The sequence below is a fragment of the Carassius gibelio genome, chromosome B22 (assembly GCF_023724105.1).
Source record: "Carassius gibelio isolate Cgi1373 ecotype wild population from Czech Republic chromosome B22, carGib1.2-hapl.c, whole genome shotgun sequence".
In the NCBI taxonomy this organism is placed as follows: Eukaryota; Metazoa; Chordata; class Actinopteri; order Cypriniformes; family Cyprinidae; genus Carassius; species Carassius gibelio.
In genome coordinates, this window is record NC_068417.1 from 17,563,074 (window position 1) to 17,581,265 (window position 18,192).

Genomic DNA, 18,192 nt, shown 5'->3' on the forward strand with positions numbered 1-18,192 from the left:
TTTAACAAGCTTATTTTAGTCTGATACAAACATTTAAATGAATAATGGAAATAATAAAGAACAGAATGTGTAGGTAGACAAATGACACAGATACAGAAGAACTAAAGTCATAAAAATCCTTACCAGCCTGACTCCAAGAGAAGGGTATTCCTGCACAACCGGAGGCTGCAGTTTCAGGACCGCAATTCTGGGACCGCAGCTTTAGGACCCTAGTATTTTTGTGACAGCGCCACCTACTGTACTGGATCAACACTAATTAAAGATGGACGACGTGGACAGCAATCAGACGGTGAGTACCGATATTTAATTAAGTTTTATTTTATAATGTTTAAACAGTGCAAAGTTTACATAGTGAGAACTGCTACCTATTAATTAATAATTAATTCCCACCAAATTAAGAATTTGTGAGCTAGTTTTATTAATTACTACGACGTTAATTCGTGGCCATGATTTCATAAATCCTTGTTGTGTTTTAATGACGATTGACGAAGTATTATAAGTGAATCTAGTCTGCACATTAATTAAACTTATCAGATGACAAGAGCATGGTTGACGTAAGGTTTGTAAAATTTACCTGCAGCTTAATGTATTAGAGTGAATACTGGCTTAATAGTCGTTGTTTTACCATATTTATGTATAAAATCTATTTCATAATTAAACTGCACTGACTGCCTAGTTGCAGTATGTGTTAGCCTGTTGTTTTGGCATTGTTTTGCAATGATAAATGAGGCATTTGGCAATTTTAATAGCTTGTTACAATTTGGCCTAATCTGCACTGCAGGTCTACTCCACATACAGTCCATTGGTATCATGTGTTAGTTTCTGTCATGTTCTGCATGGCCAATATGAAGTGATTTTATGGATTTGGTTAGGCATATTGTAGGACAGATGATTAAAAAAGGCACTAGGGGATAGATATATATATATATATATATATATATATATATATATATATATATATATATATATATATATATTCCAGTTGAATATGTTAAACAAATGTTTCTTATTTATCTCTCTCTGTCTCTCGCTCTCTCTTTCTCTAGAGTTGAAGCCTACAGCCATTCTATCCATGCAGCAACTGATGGAAACACTCTTGGCATTCTCTTGATGAGCTTCAAGATGTAGTCACCTGAAATGGTCTTCCAACAGTCTTGAAGGAGTTCCCCGAGAGATGCTTAGCACTTGTTGGCCCTTTTGCCTTCAGTCTGCGGTCCAGCTCACCCCTAACCATCTCGATTGGGTTCAGGTCTGGTGACTGTGGAGGCCAGGTCATCTGGGGCAGCACCCCATCACTCTCCTTCTTGGTCAAATAGCCCTTGATGCCTTCAGTGTGACTCTACAATCTTCATAGTCATGAAAATAAAGAAAACTCTTTGAATGAGAATGTGTGTCCAAACCTTTGGTCTGTACTGTGTGTGTGTGTGTGTGTGTGTATATATATATATATATATATAAATAAACATTCTTGAATCATTCTTGTGTCTGGTCTTGCCTCTGAACAACTTTTAAAATATTGGCAGTAATTTAGTGACTCCATACACTGATTCCAACTTTAACTTACCTGATAATGAGCTAATTCACCTTAAGGAGGTTAATCAATATACTGTATAATTCAAGAGACTAAGACTTTTAAGGTTCTTCATTTTTTACAATTGTTTTAAAATTGATATACATCAATTTTACAAAACATATTTAATTTGTATTTTGTTCAAATTCATGTTTAAATTTAAAATTGTGACTCAAAGCACACTTAGTAATTAACCTCTGCTGCATTTTGAATCAAAAATCACATTTAAAAACAAATACTACTGAGATTATTATATTGACGCTATATACAAAGTAACGTGAAACTGCAGCCATCGCTATATCGTCCAGTACGGTAGGTGGCGCTGTCACGAAAAACTAGGGTCCTAGAACTGCGGCCCAGATCCGCGGTCCTGAATCTGTTGCCTCCGGTTGTGCAGGAACATACTATTGGACTCCAAGAGCACAAACAGAAGAAAATAATCACCTCAAATATTTTAAGAGGCATTTCAGCTGAACAGTTTCCAACAACAACAGTTTTAAACGTTTGTTAATTAAACGTTGAGCGTAAACGTCAGAGGAGCTTAAGTGCTCTGATCGTCTGTTAACTAGGTCTAGAGTTGTTTAGTCAAACACAGCACAACAACACAGCACGTGAGCGTGAATCACAGTTTCCGCGTTTGTTCTCGTGCAGTGGTGGAGCAGGGAAGTGCAAATAAAGCACTGATGCTTTCCCCGACTGTCATCCTGGAAAAGATTCCCAGCTTCGAGAGTGCAGCAAACAGCGCCATCTGGTGGTTGGTGTATATATATATATATATATATATATATATATATATATATATATATATATATATATATATATATATATATATATATATATTAGAATAATTCTGAATTAAAACATGATCATAAAGGGGTATAGTCTGTGAAACAGGGCGTCTCTCTGAAAAAATTATTTATTTATTTTCTGCTTGTGTTAATTATTTATTTTATTTTTCTCTCATTATGAGTATATTATTTGTTGTATTTTATTTTTTTCACCCAAGCATCGATGCTCCACACTTCAGTTCAGTTTGTGATTAACTACTGTGCCAACCACTAATAAACAATAAAAAAAGGAATGACGGGCTTCTGGATATTAAAAATGTGGAGGAAAATTTTTAGTAAATATTAAATATGACTAGGTGTCTTATAGGAGTGGAATGGGGAGCTGATTATGAATCGTTAAAATACATATATTGCCCTAATAAGTCAAGATTAGTTTGTGAGAGCTTGGCATTTGGGCCAGCGGCAAAATCAGAAAAATCAAGTCTGGACACAATACAGAACAGAATACACAATGTTTGGGAAAGAGTTTTTAAAGAATGGGATCAAAAATCAAAATTACACAGCAAAATCCCCAGTGTTAATTTAACACTCTTGAGTGTGGACTCATATAAACACTATAGCAGTGTTAAAAGTAACACTGAAGCAGAGTTGAAGTTAATGAGATAATTAAGAAGTTAATTGAGTTATGATGGACCATTATTGAAGACACCTGATGTTAACAAGCAGAATCACAAACGAGAAAAATCACAATTTGTGTCTCACCATTATAGTGGTCAGTGTTTGCTTTAGCTGGGATCTTGACCCTTCAGTTATTAACTTTAGATTTTATGTGGCTGTGGTGACTGAATTATAACATACAGACCAGAGCAAAGACAATCATTTGTGTTATTGATTGTGGTTTGAGCTAATTGTCATGTAGTGACCTGAATGCGTGAGTTCAGGTTTCTTTAATGTATACATAAATTAAGTGTAAAAACAAGTGATCCAGGATTTTTTGGCATAATATGACATGTTTTTAAAAGTTAGTCCTACATAAAGAAAACGTTCTTTAGTTTAGAAACACAGACATCAAGAATCAGTGTGAGCATCACAACAACGGTGACCATCAAAAAAGCATGTTGTAGCCAATAAAAACTCACCCATGGCTCCCATCATGCATTGCGACATGAATAAATTATGAGCTGAACTGTCTTTTTAACTTTTTATTCTAACTAAATTTTATTTTTGCTGTTTTTATGTGAATTTTTAGTATCTAGTTTTGTGATGTTCAGAGTAGATCTGTTTATCTGGATATGCTGTTTGTCACCGTTGTTGAGATTCATACGCTGATTATTGTTATCTGTGTGTGCCTGAAATAAACACTCTTTAATCAAAAAAAAAAAAATCAGAATCACTTGCAAAAGATGGCTATAAAATGAATAGAAAATGCAGACGCTTTCATTGTGGAATCAAAGCTGTGACAATCAATAATGGAAGTTTTATTTAGAGAAAACACTGTAAATGAGTTCAGTAACTCAGGTCAAACAATGATTACATTAAAATATAATCATCACCACCCGATGACTCCTGCCCTTGACTTGCAAAACAAATTTTAAAAGTAAAACGTCACAAGCCAAGATCCCAGCTAAAGCAAACACTGACCACTATAATGGTGACACACAAATTGTGATTTTCTCGTTTGGTGATTCTGCTTGTTAACATCAGGTGTCTTCAATAATGCTCAATCATAACTCAATTAACTTCTTAATTATCACATTAACTTCAACTCTGCTTACATATGTACACAGACATAAAACTTCAGCAATTCTAATGCTGCTACCACATTCAGTCATTAAGTCCAGTATTTTTCTGATAGTTAAGAAATTGATTCACCGGCATTAGGGCTGCACGATTAATCGCATGCGATTGTCATGCGTGTCTCATCAGTAAAGATGGTTCTGTGATTAGCGGTAAATGTCCATCAGCTGCTTTCAAATGGAGCCGCACCTAATATACAGAGCCGTAGATCGTTGACAAGCTACGCAATATCGCGTTCATAACCGCATGCGATTAATCTGCGATTATGAACGTGATATTGCACAGCTTGTCAGTGAATTACGGCTTCCCATCACACTAAATGTGGACTGACATTGCTCAGAAGTCAGATGTTGGTTGAAAGTGAAAACCCAACCTCTGTTTGGTGTCAAACTCTAGCGTAAATACTCCAAAAACATGACAATCTTCACTTATTATAAACAAGATTTATTTCTGTCATAAATGTAAAAAAGTTCTTATTGAGATTAACAGAGATGTTGATGGTTTATTGAAAATTATAGTTTAGTTTGATGTCACCATTATGCTGATCAGTACTTAGGAAGTATGAGTCTTTTCAGTGTTAGCGTTCATTTAGCTGCTGTAATTATATCTGTTACAGCAAAAACATTGAAAAAAAGATGTCATTAGATAATGTTGGTTACTGGCTGATATTAAAAATGTCTTAATGTAACAATCTGATCAACTGATTTTACCAGGAGTCTGTTCTACACTGTAATGAATTGCTGTAAAAATTACAGCATTATTTTACAGCCGCGGACTGTTTTTTAATAATACAGCATATTGCTGTAAACTGCAATGCATTCTGGGGTCACGTGTAGGTCTGACTCAAATTTACAGAATTTTGCTGTAAATTTCAAATCTTCGGAGCCGCATCGTCAACGGTCGAGGAGATTAACGTTAAAGACAAGAGGAGTGATTCATAACTGTGGTAAGTGACTTCAGTTTTTTATATTTCTTGTTTGGTAGTTTATAGTATATGAATGCATCTACATTCGCGGATTATATTGGTAACCCCAGATTCAAGCATCATCCGTCCGCGGGGCGCGAGGCAGAATTGCGCGGGGTTTCAGTAGCTCGGTCGCGGTAGGATTTCACACATCCCCCGGCGCTATAGCAGCCATGGACAGAAAATCTCTGGAATCCTTCGTTATGAATGACATGTTTCAGTGCTAATAGTTTATATTCACTGTAACTTAGTGTTTATCAGCACACTTCGTCGTGATTATTTTATGATGTAAAACAACTTTGCACATGCAGTCATCTGTTAACACGGGCGCCGAAATAAAACGCGTTTCTAAAGCCTCGCGGTCAGTCAGGGTCGCTCACGGAGGATGTGTGTGTCATATACATTCTCAGTGGTGCTTTTCTAAGAGGTTAACCTAACCAGTGAGATGTAGATTTTTTTTGAGCATTTGCTAACTTCAGGTAACGTTAATGTGAAAACTTTAACAAATCTGTTTGATATAAAGTCTGCTTTGTATAGTTAGCCTAATTTATTACCTTAGGGCGACCAAATACGTTTTCCTTGAAATTATTAAATATGCTATTTATATATATGTGTCTATATTTATGTCGGCCGGCAAATCTTGTGTGTATTTTGGCACAGGGTGCACAAAGGCACCTTATCAGTGCGGTGACACTTGAACAAATGAACTGATCATGCGCGACACTGACCAATAAACAAACGAGTTGTTTTATTGCGTCTATGACTTGAATCTTATCATCAGTTGTAGTGATGGGAAGTTCGGATCATTTTACCGAATCGGACTTTTGAGTCTCGTTCAGCAAAATGAACGAATCTTTTTTCGAGTCATTTCAAATGAACGAACAACCAGAAGGTTCAGGAAGAAAAAAACAAAGTGTTTGCAGTCTGTTTCACATTAGGAGGCATTTTGCTGCATAATCGATCCACCACAAACCATATGCAACTATGGAAGCTCAACTTCCATTAAATGGACTGAAAACGCTCAAGTAACGTTATAGGTCTCAAAACGCTTGCTCTGCGCCAGTGGATACACACCATAGACAGTAAAAGAAATATGTGCATGTCACAGACTGTCTGGGCATGCACTTCCGCGTTTCAGAGATCCGCCTTTAACTTTCCGTCAACATTACATTAATTAACGTTTAGAAAATTTATTTTTGACATTTGTGAATCAGTTCAGAATCGTCTGCTTATGCATTGCGATACATTTAAGAATCACATTTTTATCCCACCCCTACTAAATATAGTATGTAATGTAAATGTAAAAATCTGAAATACAAAAAAAAAAAAAAAAATGGTATAGGTATTAATTACTATTGTGATATTGATTGTTTTAGGAGACACTTTGACAAGTGGGCACTGGATGCTGAGTATTGAAGGCGAGGTGGTGTGTGAGGGCACTCAGCCCAGTTTCCTGTCCGGCCTTGCCACTCTGTTTGCTGCTTATTACTAGTTTAATCTTGAGTATCAGGAGGAAGCAGTGTGTACCTTGGAGTTCATTCAAAGGTAATGGTTGAATTCTAACAACTTCAGAACCAGCATTTTATAGATAAGTTATATCAGAACATTCCTTTTAATAATGTTATGTTATCAGTGTTATTTCTGTTGATGCCTTTAAAACAATGTGTCTTAACTCGAGAAGAGAATATATTTGTCTCCCTATTTAACACCAGCAAGCTATTGAGTTAAATATGTTTTTTTTTTATTATTAGTGGACATCTCCAACTTTCTTGGAGGTCCTAAAACCGCTCTTAATTACATTTTGTCTGTTTCATGACCCTTTAGGTGCTTTGTGGGCATAAATCCAGAGAGAGGACCCAAAGCCAAGGGAAAAGTGCCATCGAAATAAAAACAGGACAAGTGATACAGAAGAAAATGTGTGGCAGTCAACCCACATGTTGCCACTCTTCTGTGCAAATTCCAATGGAATTTCTGAAATGTAAGGATACACACACACCAAGATTGCGTCTTCCTTTTATTGTTCTCTATCTGCCTTTGACTGTACCTCTCATCCCTCTGTCTCTCTCTGACTGTACCTCTCATCCCTGTATCTGTCTCTGACTGTATCTGTCCTCCCCCTATTTGTTTCTGAAAGTATTATTATGTTTTGTAATATATCTAATGTATTGTCCTCTTTACTCTTTTCAATATTTCTAGTCACACTTTGAATCCTGGGATGGAACTTCATCTGGAGCATAATTGTTATTTGGTTGATTTTTATCTGTTTGATGGAAAGTTTGTATGACTTCTGCAAGTGCGCGGCTCCTTCCGGTCAGTCATGCATCACTTTTTTTTGTATGACTTGTTTGGCAATATTGGTCTATTCCTTAATGATGATAGCTATCTGAAAATGTCTTTGTGGTTTTTAAAGGATTAGTTCACCCAAAAATGAAAATTAAGTCAATAATTACTTATGTCGTTTCACACCCGTAAGATCTTCGTTCATCCTCACAACACATAATAAGATGTGGCTCAGTGAAGCGTGCATTTCTAGCAAGATCATTTCTTTTTTTCAATGCCCAGAAAGCCTCTAAAACATTTAAAACAATTCATGTGACTACAGTTGTTCAACCTAAATATTATAAAGCGACGAGAATACTTTTTTTGCCAACCCCCCCCCCCCCACCCCCATCTCCCAAAACAACGATTTTATTCAACTATATCTAGTGATGGGCGATCTCAAAACACTGCTTCATGAAGCTTAGAAGCTTTACGAATCTTTTGTTTCAAATCATTTGCTCAGAACGTGTATCAAACTGCAAAAGTCACACGAACCATTGAAATTTCAAAACACTTATGACGTAACGAAGCCTCATTTACTGAAATCATGTGACTTTGGCAGTTTGATATGCTCTGATTTGAACTGAAAGATTAATAAAGCTTTGAAGCTTCATGAAGCAGTGTCATCCATCACGAGATACTGTTGAATAGTCATTATTTAGTTTTTTGGCACACAAAAAGTATTTTCATTGCTTCATTACACTAAGGTTGAACCACTGTAGTCACATAAACTGTTTTAAATATGTTTTTAGTACCTTTCTGGGCATTGGAAAGGGAAATGATCTTGCTAGCAATGTAGGCATCACTGGGCCATCAGGTTTTATAAAAAATATCTTAATGTGTGTTGTGAAGATGAACAAAGGTTTTAAGGGTGTGGAATGACATGAGGGTGAGAAATGACAGAATTTTCACTTTTGGGTGAACTGTTTTAATATGACCATGTTGGTCATGTTTCGGTTATAACGCAGTTTGAATATTTCTTTGTGTCAAGGTCCATGATGGCCATTATGTTCCAAGTAATAAAAAAGAAATCATGCCAAAATTTCATATCCATTTAAAAAAAAATGAAATAATTTTAAAATAAATAAAAATGAGTTCAAAATAATATACTTTTTATGTCATTTTTTTATGTAAATTTGACCTGTTTTTTTTTAGATTTTAAAAATGTTATTTTTTTATATTTTTTTGGTGAATTAAGTTATGCATTATATAACACTTTATGCAGTTAAAGTTAAGTCAGCAATAGGGAAAATATATTGTATGCTATCATTTTACATACTTTAAATATAGCAAATACACATATGCTTTTTTTCAAAGAATTGCTTTGCACAGTAAACTACTTGAAAGTGTGCATTTGCTATTTAAATAATTGTTAAATGCCATATACAATGTATTAAAAATGCAGTATATAATATATTTTTTTGTAAAAATGCAGTATACAAAATATAAAAAAATTACTGTAAATTTTACAGTAAAATACTGGCAGCAGGGTTGCCAGCCAGTTACTGTAAATTTTACAGTAGTCTTACTGTAATTTAATTTACAGAATTTTACTGTAATTGAGAATACAGGAAAAATCTGTAAATTAAATTACAGTACGACTACTGTAAAATTTACAGTACCTGGCTGGCAACCCTGCTGCCAGTATTTTACTGTAAAATTTACAGTAATTTTTTAACAGTGTACGCTATTAATTTGATATTAGTGACTATAGCAGATGTGTTGCAATACACAGGGTCCAGACAATTTATGTAATTTTATTTTTACTGATCTTTTTAAACAACATTGTTTTAGAATCACTTCAAACCTTAGGATGCTTAGACATACAGAGACCTTAATAATTAGTGTAAGAATCTCAACAATGGTGACATGCTTCATGCCGCAATGCATCCTGGGTGCTACGGATGAGTTTTGCATGATGTACCCAGAATACATTGCAGCATAAAGCATGTCACCATTGTTGAGATTCATACACTGAATCTTGATGTTTGTGTGACAAATTTTTTTTAAATCTTTGAAATTATCTGCTTTAAATTAAACTGGGTATCAGGCTGTTGACCATTGAGTCACTTTAATAAATAATACTTAACTAACACCACACAGTAGCTTGGGTGAAAACAAGTAATCAGACATATCAATCATCAGCAAGCAAACAGCACCATTGAACCACATATTCGTTTGCTGTTTTAGCCACAATAAAGATGACAGCAGCTGAAAAACAACACCGACAAGTCAAGTGTCAAATTGCACAACTAAAGCCAACACTTACCAGCATTATGGTGATATCAAACCAAGCTATTACTTTTAAACAGACATCAACATCCACATCTAAACATCCACTTAAATCTTAATTAGAATGTTATGCAATAATGTTCTAATAATGTTATTGATAAACATTTGTAGAATGTTTTTAGAGAACGTTATCCTATCTTTTGAGAGAACTTTCTGGGAACAAAAATAAAACTACCCGCTAAAATCATTGTTAGAACAATCCATGGGAATGTTCTTAGAACATTTTAGAACAAAGAAAATTCTAGCTGGGAAGTGCCGCTCCATTTGAAACCAGGTGGTGGACATTTACTGCTAATCACAGAACCGGCTTTACTGACAAAGACACGCATGACAATCGCATGCGATTAATCGTGCAGCCCTAACCGGCATTAATACACATACGCATGACATCGTATGAGTTCTTACAAATGCCATTTGTTTCTTGAGGTTTGTAAAACTTCTGGCATTAACACCACATCCATTTGCTGATTCCTCATCGAAAATAGAGTCCACAGAACCCTGGACCCTCTGTGGATTAATCCTTAAACTGAATCAGTTCAGTGCTTGAGCTGTGATGTGTGTAAACTCAGGCTTTACCAGATTACACAATAGCTCGACAAAGTAAGCATCAAAGAAATAGGCACAGGGTTCAAAGGAACAGGAGTGTCTAAGTTGACTAGGATGATCCACTGCTCAACCCAGACACAGTTCCTTAAGCTTTTTGTTGATTAGCTTTTCCAGCATGACCACAATAGTTGCTTTTATAATTTTGAACTCATCAGTGCGGATACAGCCGTCGGATATGTCATCGATGCCAGCAGAGGCAGCTGCCCCATGAAATCCATGCGGGCCAGATGTGGGCCGGATCTGGGCCGAAACAGCTTGCTGTCTGGCTCTCCAGAGTCGTAGTGTTGTCATCAGGCAGGATTTCAGGGTTTCAGATAGGGCTGGGCGATATATCGAACGATATGATCATGCGCATCTAATCAGTAAAGCTGCTTCCGTGATCACCGCTAAAATCTCAATCACCTGCTTATAATTGGAGTGGCGTTTAATAGACAGCAGAGGTGGGACTTTCAAGTCACAAGCAAGTCTTCAAGTCATATCCAAGTCCTCAAAGGGTTAAAGTTAATCAGATCATTAAGTGACTAATTAAATGATGATTGTACATTAGTGATGAACTTCTGCTGTTAACAATCAACATCACTGAAGTAAAGCGAAACACAAGAACTACAACTGAATTTAGCCACAGCCTTCAACTGAAAAAAAAAAAAGTAAAAGAAAAAAAAAACACTATGTCACCATAATTGTGGTCAAGGTTTGCTTTAGGTAGTCTCTTGACCCTTTGACTAATTCAAAGAAATTTGATTCAAAACAATTTCAATATTGTTTTCACTACAAACATGTATGCATTGCTGAATCCAACCTTGTAATGACAGATAATCTTATGCTTTTTCTGTTTATAACTCATGTTGACTTGGACATCATGAGATAGTCTTCTTTGGCTTATTGACTGACATTCATCTTTTACCAGAGTTGGGGCTTTCAAGTCACAAGCAAGTCTTCAAGTCATATCCCAAGTACTCAAAGGGTTAAAGTTAATGAGATAATTAAGTGACTAATTAAATGATGATTGTGCATTAATGATGAACACCTGCTGTTCTTGAGAATTACAGAGGATCAGATGTTGATGTTTTATTGGTTAAAGTGATGCAACCATAATGGAGACCAGTGTTTGCTTTAGTGGGGCTCTTGACCCTTGACTGTCATGTTAGATCTCTTTATGTAGCATTGCATGAGGTGCTGTAAAGCAGAGAGAAGAAATTAATCTGTATGTGATAGGTGGTCAGATTACAATCAAATTAACATTAGCTCTATTTAAATTAATCATAATCAACCCAGTAAATCAACACTATGGGGTAGTGATGTGTCGTTCGTGAACGAATCGTTCTTTTTGAACGAATCTTTTAGGTGAACGAATCGTTCTCGTTCACGTAATCCACTGACTCATATTTCTCGTTCAGTGAAGTTCCTCCCTCCACAGCAGCGCGGCGCTATAAGCAGCGCATGCGCAGCTCAGTGAACCGGGTAACAACTGTTTCATCCTGTCAAAGAATTACTCAACCTCGAGCCAATAGCCTTCGAGTATGAGATGTGACAGAGTATTTGATTTGTTGAATGTAGTGAACGAAAACGCCCTTCAATGAACGAGTTTCATATAGTGATGAGAAGTTCGATTCTTTTCCGCGAACCGGTTCTTTCGGACGGTTCGATTCAATAAACCGGTTGAAAAAACCGGTTCATCGGTTCTTTCACGCTCGACGTAATGACGTCATTGGCGATGACGTAATGGCGTCACGTCTATCAAACATTCAAATATATAAAGTCAGTAATCATAACTTTAGTCAGTTAAAACCTCATAATCATGAAAAGTTTACATTTGAGTTTTGCAACAACACCTAAACACAGTAACAGCAATAATGTGCATATGAGGATTTAAGTCTTCAAGATATAAAGTAAATAAATTAGGTGTCATCAGCGCAGAAACCATGATCCACTTACTAAACATAATCCATTGCGATGTATTTGTTATTAAATGAACTTACGTTTCGCCAGATTGCCCTTCATCCAAGCCCTCGAAATACCCGCGCTCATAATATTACTAGTACAGAATCAGAATCAATCACCGAAAGAATCCCTTCGGTTCAGACATGCTGTGAGTCAGTTGGCTTCACGCTGAATCGCGCATGCGCAGTATCATCAGTTCATCGGTTCTCAATTCGGACGCGTCCGACAGAAACGATTCTCGGTTGAGTGTACTGATGATCCGAAAACCGATGCAACCGGTTCTTGACTCGAGAACGAGAATCGCTCTAACCGGCACGTGCTGCAGTTCAGTGTCATCAGCTGCTCTACTCGTGTTCATGTTCTGTTTACTACAAACTCTATTTGTGAATGTCATCATTAACTATAAATACAGTACAGATATCTCATAAATCATCCCTTATTCCTATTAAACATAAGAGTCTTTAGAGTCTTAATTATTGTCCAACTTCCCTAAAAACCCATTTGGCCTATACATTATATACAATATACAGATTGGAAACATTAATCTAAAAAAAATAATAATAAAAAAAATCAAAATAAAATATAGTTATTTTATCACACTTTCCGATGTTTAACAAAATACTTACAAAATTACACGCATGCGCAATATCATCAGTTCATCGGTTCTCAATTCGGACGCGTCCGACAGAAACGATTCTCGGTTGAGTGTACTGGTGATCCGAAAACCGAAGCAACCGGTTCTTGACTCGAGAACGAGAATCAGCTCATCGGTTCTCAAATCGGACGCGTCCGACAGAAACGATTCTCGGTTGAGTGTACTGGTGATCCGAAAACCGAAGCAACCGGTTCTTGACTCGAGAACGAGAACTGCTCCAGCAGTGGGCGTGTTTGTTCATTATCTGGCTCGGCTCGGTGTTCATCTTCAGTTCGGTCTTCACAGCATTTCATTCAGTGTACTGTTTGAGTAAATGGATTACCCCGGGATATTGGTTTATTCTGACTCAGAGGGAGTGTCAGTCACGTTAAAAAAGTTAACAGCTTAAGTAATTTGTGGATTTATGCTTATTGGAGACGTGAACCGTTTCAAACGATTCAGTTCGATTTGGTGAACTGGTTCAACCGATTCACTAAGAAGAACCGGTTAAATTGAACGATTCGTTCACGAATCGGCCATCACTAGAGGAAACAAGTCATTCCTTCCAAGTCACAAACTAGTCTCAACTCAAAACCCAAGTCCTCAAAGAGTTAAAGTCAATGAGATAATTAAGAGACTAATTAAATGATGATTGTGCATTGGTGATGAACACCTGCTGTTATTGTGCGTTACAGAGGATCAGATGCTGATGTTTTATTGGTTAAAATTATGCCACCATCATGGAGATCAGTGTTTGCTTTAGTTGGGCTCTTGACCCTTTTAAAAATTCAAAGTAATTTGCTTTTAAACACTTGCGGTTGTGTTACATAGTAAACATTAACACATTGCTGAATTAAAAGCTTGAAGTAGAACATTTAATTGCCCTTTTTTCATCTAAAACATTTTAATTAACTTCATGAAGGTGTCTCTCTTTGGTTTGATAAATTATGTTCAGCAATTACTGAACTACAAAAAAAGTCCTATTAAACAAATATTATTGTAATGCTTAAATATTGGGGGAAAAAATTGTACAGGCTCGGGATTTTAGACATGAGCACTTATCATATGATCCTCAACAGTGGTTACAATAATTATTCATGCTACAGTGCATAATCAGAGTTTTTACTATGGTGTTACCCAGCATTCACTTCAGCTTGAAGCGTTTTGTTGATTGTCACCATTGTTGAGATTCATATGCTGGGTCATGATGTCTGTGCGTCTTATTAGGAAAAGATTTCGAAAAATGTATATTTATTACATACATTAGGAAATGTATTCATTATAGTGATTAAACCAACGGTTCCACAAGGTAGGTTATTTAAAAACTGAACATTTGTTAATAATAAATACATAAAATTGTTTTGGAAATAAACAGGCTGATGCCTAATAATTACTTCATCATGTTAAACAAGCTAGTAACGGTTTTCTGCACAGCACTGATCGCACTGTTTTATAACAGCACATGTACTTTTACAGAGAAATATCTAACATAAGAAACCAAAGGTCAAGAGCCCAACTGAAGCAAACACTGATCTCCATGATGGTGGCATAATTTTAACCAATAAAACATCAGCATCTGATCCTCTGTAAAGCACAATAACAGCAGGTGTTCATCACCAATGCACAATCATCATTTAATTAGTCTCTTAATTATCTCATAGACTTTAACTCTTTGAGGACTTGGGATTTGAGTTGAGACTAGTTTGTGACTTGGAAGGAATGACTTGTTTCCTCCTCTGGTGAAATCAGCTGCTGAGTTCATGGGTGGAGCAAAAATGTGGCAGGACTTTTACTTTCTGACCCCTGGACTCTCCACCTCTGCTCGCTGGTTTGAAAATGACACGGCAATATTATGCGAAGTATGGTTATGTAGATAGTCATGGAGTACCTTGATTTATATATTCAAATTATATATATATATATATATATATATATATATATATATATATATATATATATATATGTGTGTGTGTGTGTGTGTGTGTAACAAATTGTCACCAGTCTCTGAACGTCACCAATAATATTCTGAACATTCCCTTGGCCCCTACGAAAATTTACCATGGTTCTGCTACAGTAACTATAGTAAAACTATGGTGTTTTTATAATTACAGCTCACAGTAATTAATATGCCAACTTATTATATGTTACTTTTTGCAAGGAAGGAACTATACAGGTTCTAAAGAACTTGCCCAAAAACACTTGTTACTTTCTGTTATTTGTTTTCTGAACTGCACTACTGAAAACCTCATTAATCCTCACAATCCTGTCACAACTAAATTAAGAAACCATTATGAGCAATGCATAGCAAATGATGTTATCATCAAATATGAGAAACCTTAAAGAATGATAGACTGATGTAAATGACTGAAACCTGTTGTCATGCACGTGTTTGCCATAGCTTTTTTATTAAAACATTATACACGGCAAAGTTTAACTTTAAATGACATCAATTAATACATCAAAACCAGTTGATCTCAGTCCATTCTCTATTTCCCTTCAATGAACTTAACACACAAATGTGTTTCAGTCCTTGGAACAAAATCCTGTGTAAACAAAAGCCCAGAAGATCACCACGCTGGCCTCTTCCCTGTACCCTGGTGGGTTAAACTTGAAAAGGGCTCTGCACTGCAAGCATTCCCTGATGCTGTACATCCGTCTGAACTCGTTCCGGTCAGGAGACAGGAGGACAATTCTTCCAGTTGGCCACAACTTATAGTGTAAAGACAAAATACATGAAAGATAATAATAATAATACAAAAAAAGTTTAACAGCCTTCTACTACAAAATTCAATTGGAGAATGAGCATTAAACGGGGAAATCTTACTGTCTAGCCAGACAAACTGTGCCGCTTTCCGAAAAACTTCGGAGCACATCCCTAAACCATCTGCAAACCAGAGAAAGTGTCAAATATGGAGAGTCACTCGCCGACAAAATAACTTCCCTGAGGATTTCCAGTGGAAGCTGTTGAATCAAAAACATACATAGGTTTATTTATACATGTATATAAAAGTTATTAAACATTATATAAACACTGAATGCAGACAACCTTGCTTTAAAACTCTCATTAAAAACTCTATAGATTGTTGTCACAACTGCATACTCATTCTTTTATAATACCACTAATAAAATTTTAATATATACAGTACTGTGCAGAAGTATTAGGCATGTTAGTATTTTCACATTGAAAAAAAAAAACTGTTTTAAGACAATTATTTATATCTTTTGCTGTTGTGTGTCAGTAGGATATATTAGTTTACATTTCCACACATTCATTTTGCCATTAATTGTAATAATCCAGTGAGATATTTGTATATATGTGTATGCATGATCCACATGAAGATCTTTTACATTGAATATAAATATTTCTGTCTTATATGGTGAACAAAATCCACATTAGATCGCAAACAGAAGTTATTTAAAAGACTCGCTGAAAATGAATTAAGCTGAAATGTTTTTAAATGTCTTTGATGCTAATGTTAACTGATAGCTATATATTAAATAATCCACAGTGCTGACCAATATAGTACTTGTACATAATACCAATTTCACATCTGAACAACGATGTAGCTGTAATAACTAAAATACCTCTGCATGTACACACATATGTAATTATTATTATTAATGAATGTATGTGCACAAATAACCTGCTTTGCTGGACTCTGCCTGAAGACATGGTGAATGGTGAAGTTCCTCCCCTCAGTGGTTGAGCTCTAAAATAACAAATGTCAAGAGGTAATGTTTCATGTAGCAACATTCAAACAGCTACATACATTTGGGGAGTAAAGCTGTCCAGGAGAACAGAACACCACCACCTCCTCATCATGTCATCCTGAAAAAAAAAAAAAAAATAATAATAATAATAATAATATACACACAAAAATCATGCATGTCTGTTCAAATAACTTGACAAATGTGATGCCATACCTCTGTAAAATCGAACCTATGAACTAAAGCCATGTACAGAGTTTACTGTTACAATCCACAAAGAACAATAAAATTGGCAATTTATAACAATTATTAACAATAATTATTCAAATTGAACGTACCATGGATAAATAAATGATCGAACATTGAATTTCATATTATAAGATATTTACACAACCACTTTTACTCACCTCAAGCAATCAACGGAATAGCGTTATTACTCTGCTGCTGTAGTTGCCACCGTTCTAGTGATGTGTCGTTCGTGAACGAATCGTTCTTTTTGAACGAATCTTTTAGGTGAACGAATCGTTCTCGTTCACGTAATCCACTGACTCATATTTCTTGTTCAGTGAAGTTCCTCCCTCCACAGCAGCGCGGCGCTATAAGCAGCGCATGCGCAGCTCAGTGAACCGGGTAACAACTGTTTCATCCTGTCAAAGAATTACTCAACCTCGAGCCAATAGCCTTCGAGTATGAGATGTGACAGAGTATTTGATTTGTTGAATGTAGTGAACGAATACGCCCTTCAATGAACGCGTTTCATATGAGTCTGAACTAGATCTAGAGATCTTATCGTTCGTGAACGAAATGACTGAACTGGTACCCATGTCGTTCGTGAATGAGTTGAATGAGCTGATACATATCGTTCGTGAATGAAATGACTGAACTGGCACACATGTCGTTCGTGCACGAGTTGAATGATACATCTCGTTCGTGAATGAAATTACTGACCTGATGGTCAGGGTATATTCTGGCAAACCGGTCCGTGTACGTTTTGATAGTTTGTTTTTTCGATTGAAACACAAAACAAAATAACGAGAAACCACCTGTTTTTCGTTTGTCGTTTCAAAGCAAAATCAAAGAAACGGTAAAAAAAAGAGCCGTTCTCCCGTTTTTGGTTCTGAATCTAAAAACGAAAAATGACAAAACCAAAATCAAATAACGGTCCGATTTTGGTTTTTTGAAATTCCTTTTTCCATTTTTTCGTTTGAAGATCTACATTGAAATACAGACAGGTTGGCCACGTGACCCGGAAGTAATAGTAAATATGGCCTATCAAAATAAAAGCCAAGCTTTTTACAAACGTTTTATAAGTTGGTAATATAGGTTAACCTAATAACTTATTGTGTGTGCAGAGTTGTTACTGTTAGCACTATATTATATAATTAAATTTATATTTAATGTGGTTTCCACCGTAATGGACAGCGATTCAACGTGAATTCCCACGTGACGTCATGCGCAGGCCTAACTAATAATGAGGGAGATTGGGATTCCGCCATCAAAATATCAGTCCCTATCTCGTCTTTGCCATTCGATTGACACCCTCGTAAAACTTGTGTTGGTCCTCCAATATAAT

General features: G+C 36.0%; 2 protein-coding genes across 2 annotated transcripts in view; one reads left to right on the forward strand and one right to left on the reverse strand.

Annotated features, from left to right (window-relative positions):
- The window catches only part of LOC127988462 (uncharacterized), a 523,986-nt gene that overhangs the window by 403,114 nt on the left and 102,680 nt on the right, over positions 1–18,192 (reverse strand). The gene's annotated exons all lie outside the window — the stretch shown is intronic.
- The window catches only part of LOC127988499 (SLAM family member 5-like), a 240,114-nt gene that overhangs the window by 112,561 nt on the left and 109,361 nt on the right, over positions 1–18,192 (forward strand). The gene's annotated exons all lie outside the window — the stretch shown is intronic.